The sequence below is a fragment of the Myotis myotis genome, unplaced genomic scaffold, assembly GCF_014108235.1.
Source record: "Myotis myotis isolate mMyoMyo1 unplaced genomic scaffold, mMyoMyo1.p scaffold_m19_p_4, whole genome shotgun sequence".
NCBI lineage: Eukaryota > Metazoa > Chordata > Mammalia > Chiroptera > Vespertilionidae > Myotis > Myotis myotis.
In genome coordinates, this window is record NW_023416346.1 from 59,212,781 (window position 1) to 59,225,710 (window position 12,930).

Here is a 12,930-nt window from a genome sequence, read left to right on the forward strand (position 1 = left end):
AAGGGGGGAAATGGGGGACATCTGTAATACTTCAACAATAAAAATGAAAATAAATAAATCTATGTTGATGTACATACTATGTATAAAGATGCGATTTGTGTGATAATAATTGAAATGAGTGGGGAGGAAATAGAATTATTAGGAACAAGATTTGAAATTAAGTTGGTATTAATTGGAATTTTATTTTTTGTAAGTTATGTTGTTAATTGTAATCCCCAGGTTAACCACTAGGAAAATACATTTTTAAATTAGTAAAAAAAAAAAAAAAAATGGCAAGGGAATGAAAATGGTACATTAGGAAATACCTATTTACTATAAAAGAAGGCAATAATGGAGAAATATAGGAACAAAAAAGACATAGAAAACAAATAACAAAATAGAAGATATAAATCTTACCTTATTAGTGGTTGCATTAAATATAAATGAATTAAACACTCCAATTTAAAGGCAGAGATTGGCAGAATGGATTTAGAAAATATGATCCAACCATATGCTGTCTACAAAAGACATTCAGATTCAAAGACACAAATAGCTTTAAAATAAAAGGATAAGAAAAAATATTCCATGCAAGCAGTAGCCAAAAGGGACCTGGAATGTATACTGATAAAAGGGCAATATGTTAATTAGACCAGATGACTTCTGGACGACCTTCCAGACGTCCTTCTGGACAAAGCCATGGTGGCGGGGCTGAGGCAGAGGTGGTTAGGGGCAATTAGGCTGACAGGGGAGAGCAGTTAGGAGGATCAGCCTGGCAGAAGAGAGCAGTTAGGGGGATCAGGCCGGCAGGCAGGTGAGTGGTTAGGAGCCAGCAGTCCCAGATTGCAAGAGAGATGCCCGATTTACGGTTTAGGCCCAATCCTAAATTGGAGAGAATACAGGCTAGGCTGAGAAACCCCCCCACACACACACGAATTTTGTGCATCAGGCCTCTAGTGGTAATACTAATACCAGAAAAAGTAGGCCTTTAAGATAGGCATTGTTATTAGAGACAAAGAAGTTATGGGTTGGCAATTCTTTTCTTTAAACACTTTAAAGATGTTCTGCTGTCTTCTGGCCTACATTGTTTTATAATAATGAAAGGGTCAATCCATCAAGAAAATATAACAATTATAAATATGCATGCACCTAATAATAAAGCTCCAAAATACATGAAACAGAAACAGACAGAATTAAAGGGAAAACAAAAATGTATACAAGAAATAACAATAATATATAATATGTGCCAAGTACTACTATGAGAGTTTCATCTTTTAATCATCACAGCAATCATATAACATAAGCATTATTGTTATACCCATTCTAAATATGGGGAAAGTGAGGTGCAGAGAAATGAGATTTGTCCAAGATCACCCAACTATCAAGTAACAAACTCAAATATTGATTTAATAAATACAGTGATAATAACAACAACATATTGGGAGAATGTGGGAGAAGTGTGGTTGTATATGGTACAGGAGATAACTGAATCCTGCCATTATAGGAAGTCATAACTGATGTATAAAAATTAAATATTAAAGTATAAACAGCTTATTTAGAAATATGGAGGTGGTACAATAAGAAAGAGTTAAAAGGTTTGAAAGTGACTGTCTCTGAGGAGCAGAAATGTGGGATGGGGAAGCAAAGTTCTATTAGATTTTTGTTGTTGCTGTTATAAGCTTTATGTGAAAGGGTGAGGGCTATGCCCTCCATCTTGCCCCAGGGCGAGGGCTACACCCTCCATCTTACCCTGGATCCTCCATTTTTGGGCAGCAGCCATTAGTCATGTGCTCAGCAAGGAGCTTCTTCCCAGAAGCCCAAGCCTCTGCTAGCCACACCTAGGATTTCTTTAAACTAACCAATGATAATCAAGGGAAGTGCACGCCATAGATATGACCACATCCTGTGTAACAAGACACTGACTTGCGCCCGGCCAATCGGCAGGGCCCACAGTCCTCTCTCCTCCCCTTACTCCAACCCCCCTATAAAACCCCTCTCCACACAGAGCTCTCTCTCTCTCTCTCTGCCACTTGCCACTGCGTCAGTGAGTGTGGTCGGGGAGCCGAGCTAGCTTGAATAAAGACTCTTTGCTTTTGCATCAGACTCGGCTGGCTCCCTGGTGGTCTTTTGGGGATCCTGAAATCTGGGCATAACATTATGGTATTCTATAACTATGGAAATTACATTTTTAAAAGTCAGGTCTGAAACTGAATACACAGGACTCCAATTCTGTGTAAAGAATGTACATAAAACTTGAGGATAGTATGAACTGAATATGTGTCCCTCCAAAATGCATATGTTGAAGCCCTTATCTCCAGTATGGCTGGTTTTGGAGATGGGGCCTCAAAAGAAGTAATTAAGGCTAATTGAACTCATAAGGGTGGGTGCCTGATTTGATAGGATTATGTCTTTATAAGAAGAGACACCAGAAAGTGCCCTCTTCTCTCTCTCTCTCTCTCTCTCTCTCTCTCTCTCTCTCTCTCTCTCTCTCTCCACACATACCAAGGAAAGACCATGTGAGGTCACACCTACAAGCCAGTAAGAAAACTCACAGGAACCAAATTTACCAACACCTAATCTTGGACCTTCCAACCTCCAGAACTGTGAGAAAATACATTTATGTTGTTTAAGTCACCCAGTCTGTGGTATTTTGTTCTAGCATCCCAAACAGATTAATAAAGAACATCATTCTAAGTGAAATATGCCAGTCACAAAAGGACAAATACTAGTACTGTATGATTCCAATTATACGGGTTTCCTTGGATAGTCAAATTCATAGAGACAGAAAGTAGAGCAGTGGTTGTCAAGGGCCAAGGGGGTAGGATAATAGGGAGTTATTGTTTAATGGGTACAGGATTCCAATTTAAGAAGATAAAAATAGTTCTGAAGATGGATGGTGGTGATGGTTACACAAGTTGAATGCACTTAATGTCAATGAACTGCACATTTAAAAATGGTGAAGTTGGTAAATGTTTTGTGTACTATATAATAATTTTTAGTGGGGAAATAAAAATAAAAAGGGGGATAAAATAATGTACAGAGATGTGTGTTGTAATATTGATGAGTGGCTATACCCTCTGTTTCAATTCTGTCAAAGTTCCACACATATTGAGCTTCTTCAACATTCTGTCCTCAGTTTTTCTATCTGTTTCCCTTGCTGGGGCTATGTGACACTTCCTAGTTTTAGTTATCAACTATAATACATATCTTTAGTCAGACCTTTGAGCTCTAGATCCATACTTTTCAAATGGACACTGATCCTCTCCACTCGGAACTCCCACAGATGCCTCAAATTCAGAGTTCAAATAAGATTAATTTCCTTCCCCTCCCAAATTGCTCTTTCATGTTAGAAAAATAGACGGGGAAGATAAATGTTTATCCTTCCTCCTTCATCCACTACTCCAGATTGCACACTTTCCCCTATACTACACTATCTTCAGAGCCAATTAGTTCATGTGTTTCCCAGAAATTGGTCTTTTTTGCCCAAAAAGAAGGAGTGCATTTTCATCTTCAAAAAATTATATCAAATTATCCCTCAAATGTACATGAACCTGCAAGGTCACTGTACCCAAAACCTTAAATCAACCTCTGAGCTGTGAGTCTATTATAACAACAGTAGAATAAAGAATCTGGGGATCTGGGACCACAATCAAACCCAGAACCAGCTATAAGAACACTTAACTCTCCAAAATGTTAACGTCTGTTATCCACTGCTATTCTAGCCTCAGCGCCTCCCTTAGAACTAGGCACAAGGGCTCTCCTAAACCCCATGCTTAAAGTGTCCTGCATATCTCTAACACACACACACACACACACACACACACACACACACACACACACTAAAGAACATATGAGTGCCTGTGTCACATGGTGCTCATTGTTGTAAGAATGCAACTCTTAACCCTAAACATCTGCACTTTGACTAACACTATTCAAGCTCCAGGAAAATGCTTCTTCATGTCTGTTTCCCTGCATCCTCTAAGTCAAAGGTAACTGTGTCCAAATGCCATGAAAATTTGTATATTGTGCCACTATAGGCATAGAGACAGACATTATTTCAAACTGCATGGAAGATTCAAGCAGTGGAAGCACATAGGGAACAACAACAACAAAAAAAAACATGCTAACTTGTCAAAGCCTTCTTCCCAAATACATGACTACAATAGGTTTTTTGCTTAACAAACTATCATTCCCCAGTAATGTCCATTTCCTTGCTTGCCTTTAGTTGCCAGTTTGTGGTTCCAGAGGTAATAAAAAAAACTATAACAGTTGCATATAGAAGCTAAAGAAAAATTCACAATATTAAACAACTCATATTATTCTTGATTTTAAGATAGATAAATAGATAGATACTAGTAGATGTAACATGTTTAAAGCATTGTCACATACTGGATTTCCCAGGAAGCAGATTCTGGAACAAAGGTTAGGGTATAGGAGGTTTATTAAATAGTGTTCCTGGAATCATGGAAGGAAAGGGAGAAAAGAAGCAGGAATGAAAAGAGGAAGAAATCAAATTTCAGTGCATTACCAATGGAATGCCTCAGCATACCCTGTAGGGAATTCTGAAGATAGGATGAAACTTCAAAGCTATCTTTTTTTTTTAATTAAATCTTTATTGTTCAGATTATTACATTTGTTCCTCTTTTTTCCCCCCCATAACTCCCCTCCTCCCAGCTCCCGCCCCATCCTCCGCCCTCACTCCCCACCCACTGTCCTCATCCATAGGTGCACGATTTTTGTCCAGTCTCTTCCCGCATCTCCCACACCACTTTCCCCCCCAAGAATAGTCAGTCCATTCCCTTTCTATGTCCCTGATTCTATTATAATCACCAGTTCATTCTGTTCATCAGATTACTTATTCACTTGATTCTTAGATTCACTTGTTGATAGATGCATATTTGTTGTTCATAATTTGTATCTTTACCTTTTTCTTCCTCTTCCTCTTCTTAAAGGATACCTTTCAGCATTTCATATAATCCTGGTTTGGTGGTGACGAACTCCTTTAGCTTTTCCTTATCTGTGAAGCTCTTTATCTGACCTTCAATTCTGAATGATAGCTTTGCTGGATAAAGTAATCTTGGTTGTAGGTTCTTGGTATTCATCACTTTGAATATTTCTTGCCACTCCCTTCTGGCCTGCAAAGTTTCTGTTGAGAAACCAGCTGACAGTCGTATGGGTATTCCCTTGTAGGTAACTGAGTTTCTTTCTCTTGCTGTTTTTAAGATTCTCTCTTTATCTTTTGCTCTTGGCATTTTAATTATGATGTGTCTTGGTGTGGTCCTCTTTGGATTCCTTTTGTTTGGGGTTCTCCGCGCTTCTTGGACCTGTAAGTCCATTTCTTTCACCAGGTGGGGGAAGTTTTCTGTCATTATTTCTTCAAATAGGTTTTCAATATCTTGCTCTCTCTCATCTTCTGGCACCCCTATAATTCTGATGTTGGTACGCTTGAAGCTGTCCCAGAGGCTCCTTACACTATCCTCGCATTTTTGGATTCTTTTTTCATTTTGCTTTTCCGGTTGGGTGTTTTTTGCTTCCTCGCATTTCAAATCATTGACTTGATTCTTGCGCTCCTCTGGTCTGCTGTCGGGAGTCTGTATAATATTCGTTATTTCAGTCCGTGTATGCTTAATTTCTAGTTGGTCCCCCAATATAACATTGAGGGTCTCATTAGTTTTCTTGTAGATCTCATTAAGTTTATCGGCGGCTTCTAAACAGTTCTTGAGAGACCTTAAAAGTGTGGTTCTGAACACTATATCTTCCATTGACAATTTTGTCCTGTTTCTTTGTCTCCGCATTTTGTTATGCTTCCTTGGTGCACCCCCTAGTGGTCTTTGTGCGCAGTCTTGTAGTTAAACCTTGATTGTTGTAGCTAATACCAGGGAGGGTTTGACCTCCAGGCCAAGTGGCTATGAGAATCAGCTGTGTCTGCAGTGAGAGAACTTCTGTCCTCTAGTGAGGTGCTAATCTAGCCTTTGCCTGAGGCTATCCGGCAAATGCCTCTGTGCAGGGCTTGGGCGGGGTGGGTCGCACAGGATCAACAGGGTGGGCCGGAGAGAGCAGTTATGGCAGCTCTCAGTCCCGTCCCCAGGGGCTCTGCCCCTCCGAGTCCCAGCACCCGCTGCAAACCTGGGAGAGAAAGCTGCACTCGCTCTGACCAAAGCCAGACAGTCCCGCTTCTCCCGTTTGAGTCTGGGTCCCTAAAGACTCGCTGGGATCTGGAGCTCAGAGTCTGCAACTCCCTCCCGATTGAAAACGCCAACCGCGCCCTCCGCCGCCAGCCCGCTCCGTGCGCACTCCGCACCTCAGAACTTGACTTCAGTACTGCGCCTCCTCTGAGTGTCCGTATGCGTTTCTCTTTCCTCCTAGTTGTAGGACTTCCACTCAGCCAGCGTTCCTGTGGTTCTGGGTGATGTCCGTTCCGTTTTTTAGTTTCACTTTTGAAGTAGTTGTTCAAGGCAGCAAACTCCTGCGTTAACCTATGCCGCCATCTTGGTTCCCTTCTCAAAGCTATCTTAAGGAGCATGAGGGCCAGGCCTTTATACACAGCATCAATGAGTCATTGGATGTGGGCCAACCTGAGAATGGGACGTGTTCTTGAATAAGACAAGTCTCAGTTGATGCAATCCTAAAGGAGGCTAACAGCCAAGGGCTCTCTGATGGCACAATTTCTAACAACTGAAGTTATAAGGCCTTTATTGCTAATGGGACATCTGGTCAGGAAATTGCAGTATCCACCACAGTCTATCCCTTGTGCTTCCAAGATCCACTGCATATAAATTCTGGGATTAACTTTTCCAGGGGTCTGCTGGGCCTCTCTTTCTGGGGGAATCTTAGGACAAGCTGCAGCTGCCAACTCTGCAGCTGGTCTCAAAGCTGAAAATGACCATCTCCCTGTTCCATTATCAATTATAGATTCTCATTACTCTTAGGGTCTTGATGGTTTATTTGGTGATATTACCCAGACCTTCATTTCTGATCACCATGATTTTTGCAGGCTGAAGTTGCTATACTTGCTAGTACCCATATACCAAGCTCACCAACCTATGAATAATGCTTAGGTTTTCCTTCTCAATCAGCTCATCAAACGAGATCCCCCATGAAGGCACTGGTGTAAGGTAAGTGAAAAGTGCTAGTGCTACAATGATGGATATCATGGAGGATCTGCTCTAGCTGATTGTGCAGGCACTTGTGCCCTCAATTCGTGATCCCATGTGTAACTTTCATCTTAGTGCTGGGCCTGTCCACCCTTATACCTTGGTGGATCCAACAGAACTCAGGTTACAATGGGAAGTTCCATATGCAGGGTCACTTACATGGTCACTTGTCCTCTGGCCAGCCAATCCATCTCTATCATAATAGAGTAGCATATCAGGAGTTGTTTTTAAATGGTATCTAATTCTCCGTTGCATGTGACATAGTTTTGCTCCACAACCTAAGTTCTGGGCTAAGTTGTGACTTTCCCATTGGGGCTTACCAAAAACTCCACACTGCACCTTTTGCCAACACAAATATCTCTAATGCCTTAGGGTATATTTATTGTATTGGCCAAGTGGCAAGACTGCTCAAAACTGCGTCCTGGACCTGTTATAGGGCCTTATCTTGATCTAGCCTCCACTTGAAGCTGGCAACTTTTTGTGTCACCCAATATATGGGTAGAAATAGTAATTCCAGGTGTGAAATGTGATGCTTCCAGAACCCAATGAAACCTACAAAATATTGAGCTTCCTCCTTAGTGAGGAAGGTGAAAAATGCAGTAATTTGTCCTTTACTTTGGAGGGAATCTCCTGGCATGCCCAAGACCATTTGACTCCTAAAAACTGAACTTAATGTAACCAGTCCCTGGATCTTTGTAGAGTTTATCTCCCATCCTCTGTGGTGCATGTGTCTTACCAAGATCTCTAATGTGCTAGCCACTTCTTACTCATTTTGGTCCAATTAGCATGATATCATCAACATAGTGGACTAGTATTATATTCAGATGCTCCAGATCTCTTCAGGCTATATTATGCCAGAGGACAGGAAAGTTAGTAGAGCCTTGAGGAAAAAAAAAACTACAAATGCATACTGTTGTCCATTATATGTGAATATAAACTTCTTCTGATGTTTCATGATAGGGATAGAAAAAAAACACACATTTTCCAAATCAGTAGCTGATTATTAGGTACTTAAGACCATGTCATTCCTCTCCTGTGAAGTTAATGTATCAAATACAGCAGCTGCACTTATGTCTCTATTTGATTGAGTTTGCAATTGTCTACTGTCATCTACCAGGCTATGACAACGTTCTTCCAGTGACCAAACTGGCACATGAAATGGAAATATGATGGGACCTCACCCCAGCATTCTTTAGGTCTTTAAAGGTGGCACTAACTTCTGCCATCCTCCCAAAGATGCTATGTTTTCATTTGCTATCTTGGCCAAAAAAAAGGGAGAGCAGCTTCAGAAGCTTCCACTTGGCCTTCTAATTTATAAATAGCTCCACAAGTCAAGGAACCAATATAGGGTTTGTATCAACTATCAAAATATCTATCCCTTAACACCCAGAAATCAGTGGCATTTTTATACACCAATAATGAACTCTCAGAAAGATAAACTAATAAAACAATCCTATTTACCATTGCAACCAAAAATTAAATATTTAGTAATAAACTTAACCAAGAAGGTAAAAGACCTATACTCAGAAAACTACAGAATGTTGAAAAAAGATATAAGAGATATAAACAAGTTGAAAAATATACCGTGTTCATAGATTGGTAGAATTAAAATGTCCATACTACTTAAAGCAGCAGTTCTCAACCTATGGGTCGCGACCCCTTTGGGGGTCGAACGACCCTTTCACAGGGGGCGCCTAAGATCATCGGAAAACACATATATAATTACATATTGTTTTTGTGAATAATCACTATGCTTTAATTATGTTCAATTTGTAACAATGAAATTGGGAGGCACCACAACATGAGGAACTGTATTAAAGGGTCGCGGCATTAGGAAGGTTGAGAACCACTGACCTAAAGCAATCTATAGATTCAAAGCAATCCCTATTGAAATATTAATGGCATATTTCAAAGATCTGGAACAAATATTCCAAATATTTATATGGAACCAAAAAAGACCCTGAATAGCTGCAGCAATCCTGAGAAAGAAGAACAAAGTTGGAGGGATTACCAGATATCAAGCTATATTACAAAACCACTGTTCTCAAAACTGCCTGGTACTGGCACAAGAACAGACATATAGATCAATGGAACAGAACAGAGGACCCAGAAATTGACCCAAGCCATTATGCTCAATTAATATTTGACAAAGGAGGCAAGAATATACAATGGAGCAAAGACAGTCTCTTCATTAAGTGGTGTTGGGATCATTGGACAGGTACATGCAAAATAAATGAAACTAGGCCACCAACTTACACCGTACACAAGAATAAACTCAAAATGGATAAAAGACTTGAATGTAAGTTGTAAAAGCATAAAAATCCTAGAAGAAACATAGGCAGCAAAATATCAGACATCTCACATAGCAGAGTTTTCGCTTACACAAAGCCCAGGACAAGAAAAACAAAGGGAAAAAAATAAACAAATGGAACCTACATCAAAACAAAAAGTTTCTGCACAGCAAAAAGAAACCAGCATCAAGGTGAAAAACTAACCCAACTTGTCCCCATCCCATGCATCAGGGTCCCATATCTTCCAGGCCCTGATATGGCATAGCAGACTTGTCTTGGTTTGGATTTTAACTTTTTTTGAAACTTGCTTCCATTAAGTCCCAGGACTTATCCTCAAATGAAGCCCTCTGGCTTTTTGACATAGATTTTAATAGTTGATTACTTTATTTCAGCTTTTTATTATTTTTTTCTAGAGGTCAATCAAGCTCAACAATAGCCATCCAATTTCCTGGCCTTCCTTATATTTAATATATCCCAAATACTTCTCAAAGATCTGCTACATGGCACCAGTTAATGTATTACCTTCCACCAGCACCATCCCAGTTCAGTAAAAAGCTGTAACAATTCCTCTGCCACGTATCTATTCCAGGTGCCTATCTACTCCACGTACCACCAATGATGGAGTCCTCATTGCAGCAGGTGATCTATCTGCAAATTTTCATCACAATGTATGCTTTCCTCAACTGCTTCTCATACCAACTGCTATAGACTGGCTTCCTGGAGAGCAGACCCAGAGACAGAGTTCAGCATGAAGGGTTTTTATTAGGTAATGCTCTTGAGATCACCACCTGTGGAAGGGAAAAGAAAGGAAGTAGGATTGGACAGAGGGAGAAATTAAACTATGCCATTTGGAGCAAGAAGTCCATGTCAATCAGTCATTGCATGTGAAATACCCCAGGAAGGGGGTATAACCTTGGTGGAGGTGACTCTCCAACTGAGGCAATTCCTGAAGAGGGCTGACAGCTGAGGGATGTCTGCTGGTATCACTCCTAGCCACTAAAATAATAAGCTCTTTATTCCTGAAGGGAGATTAAGGCAACAGATTGCACAGTCAACAAGTGTGATATATATTTTTTCCATTAGAAAGTTGGTTGCCATCAGATGCTAGAATTGAGAATAGTTTTACTTTTAAAATGATTAACATAACTTAAATTTTCAAACATTTACAGCTTTTTAAAAATAATATTTATTTAACAGTTTAAATAAATATTTATAACCTTCTAAATATTTATAACCTTCTAAATATTTAGACACAAATATGTGAACCTCCATTTATATTTCTGATCTAGGTCCCTAAAATTCTATTTATAGTCCTCCTTAACCTGAATCCATCAGTTTCCTTTTGGAAAATTATGCAAAAAATCCCTGTTTATTATATAAAAGTCAGAAAATACAGATGAGTTAAAAACCAATAAAATCACCCATCACTCTAACACCCATAGGCAACTATTAATATCCTCAGAGTTTACATCAGAATTTTTACATAGAGATCATTTAAATATATACTTTTCTTCACTAAAAAGTATATGTGTTTATGCAGCCTATTTTCCCCACGTAAAATTATATGCTGAATTTTTCCAAGTAAATAAGTGTAGGTGTTCATCAACATTGTCAAGACTTGCATGATGTTTCAATGTGTAGACATATCCTAATTTGTTTAGCTAAGTGCCTATTTTGAGACACTTGACCATTCACAGTTTTTCACACTTCAAAACTGAGTGAAGTCTTATGCAAGCCAATTATTTGATTACTAGAGGCCCAGTGCATGAAATTCATGCACATGGGAGGGGGGTGTCCCTTAGCCTGGCCTGCACCCTCTCCAATCTGTGACCCCTCATGGGATGTCCAACTGCCGATTTAGGCACAATCCCTGTGGCCCGATTGTCCCTAACTGCCCTCCCCTGCCATCCTGATCACCCCCAACTGCCCCCCTTGCTGACCTGACCACCCCCAACTGCCCTCCCATGCTGGTCTGATTGCCCCCTAACTGCTCTCCCATGCTGGCTTGATTGTGCCCCTAACCACTTGCTCCCCCATGCCAGCCTGATTGCACCCCTAACTGCTTGCTCCCCTGCTGGCCTGATCGCCCCTAACTTTCTCTGCCTCAGCCCCCGCCACCATGGCTTTGTCTAGAAGGAAGTCGGACTTCCAGAAGATGTCCAGTCGACCCAGTCTAGTTAGCATATTACCCTTTTATTAGTATAGATTTCCTAAGGATAAATTTCTACCAGTAGAATTACTATGTCAAAGAGCAGGTACACCTTTTTTGTCTTTTTAAAAACATATTTTTATTGATTTCAGAGACAGAGGAAGGGAGAGTGAGAGATAGAAACATCAATGATGAAAGAGAATCATCAATTGGCTGCCTCCTGCATGCCCCCTACTAGGAATCAAGCCTGAAACCCTGGCATGTGCCCTGATTGGGAGTCGAACTGTGACTTCCTGGTTGATAGGTCAACACTCAAACACTGAGCTATGCTAGCTGGGAGAGCAAGTACATCTTAAGGGCTTCTGAAACATGTGTCCAAGTGGACCTTGTACCAGTGTATGCTCCCACCAGCACACTTTGAGAGTGCCCCTTCCCCCACACCCTTACCACTCTCTAGGTTGGGAGAGAGGTGGACAGTCTTCAATATGAATGTCAACAGCTCTCTCAATGGTTCCATAAAGGCCCTGCCTCAACTAACCTTATAAAAGAAATCTGATAGAAGCACTAAAAATTATTCTTTCTTATTATATATGTATATTTTTAAAGATATATTTTCTTATTTCAAAATAGTAACTAGCCCTGGCTCAGTGGTTAGAGTGTCAGCCCTCCCACCAAAGTGTCTCCGGTTTGATTCCTGGTCAAGGGCATGTACCTGGGTTGCAGGTTCCATCCCTGGCCTCAGTCAGGGAGGCACCTGGTCGATGTGTTTCTCTCACACTGACGTTCTGCCCTCTCTCCCCCTCCCTCCCTCCCTTCCAAAAAGAGAGGAAAAAATATAGTAACTAATGTATTCACTTATAAAAATAACAAAGTTGGTCAAGAAAGAGGACATTTTCCTATCAAATGCCTCAAGACTCTAAAATAAAATTGTCCCTCCCTGTAGTCCCCAGAATAGGTCCCAGCACTTCTTCGTTCAAAGGGTCTCTCACTTGCTTCCTCTCATCATTCCCATGACCAGCAGTGACATTTCAGACTTTCATCATCTTGTACTTGGACTATGGTGGTAACTTCCTAACTGGTGTTCCAATCTTCAGTGGCTGCTCCTGTCCCCTCCCCAACTCAGACCCATCCTGCACCAAAACAGCCACATTATTTCCTTTCATCCTGTCATTCCCAGGGTCATGAAAGGCTTTCGTGTCATCCAGGGTTGGATGGAGTAATATGCAAACACCTCAGTGTAGCCACCAGGGACCCTCCACGAATGCGACTCACTCCAACTGCTCAACTGTATTTCTCACCACTCCCTCTTCCACACTTTGTACTCAGGCAGGCCAGCCTTCTCTCTGGAGCAGCATTCCCA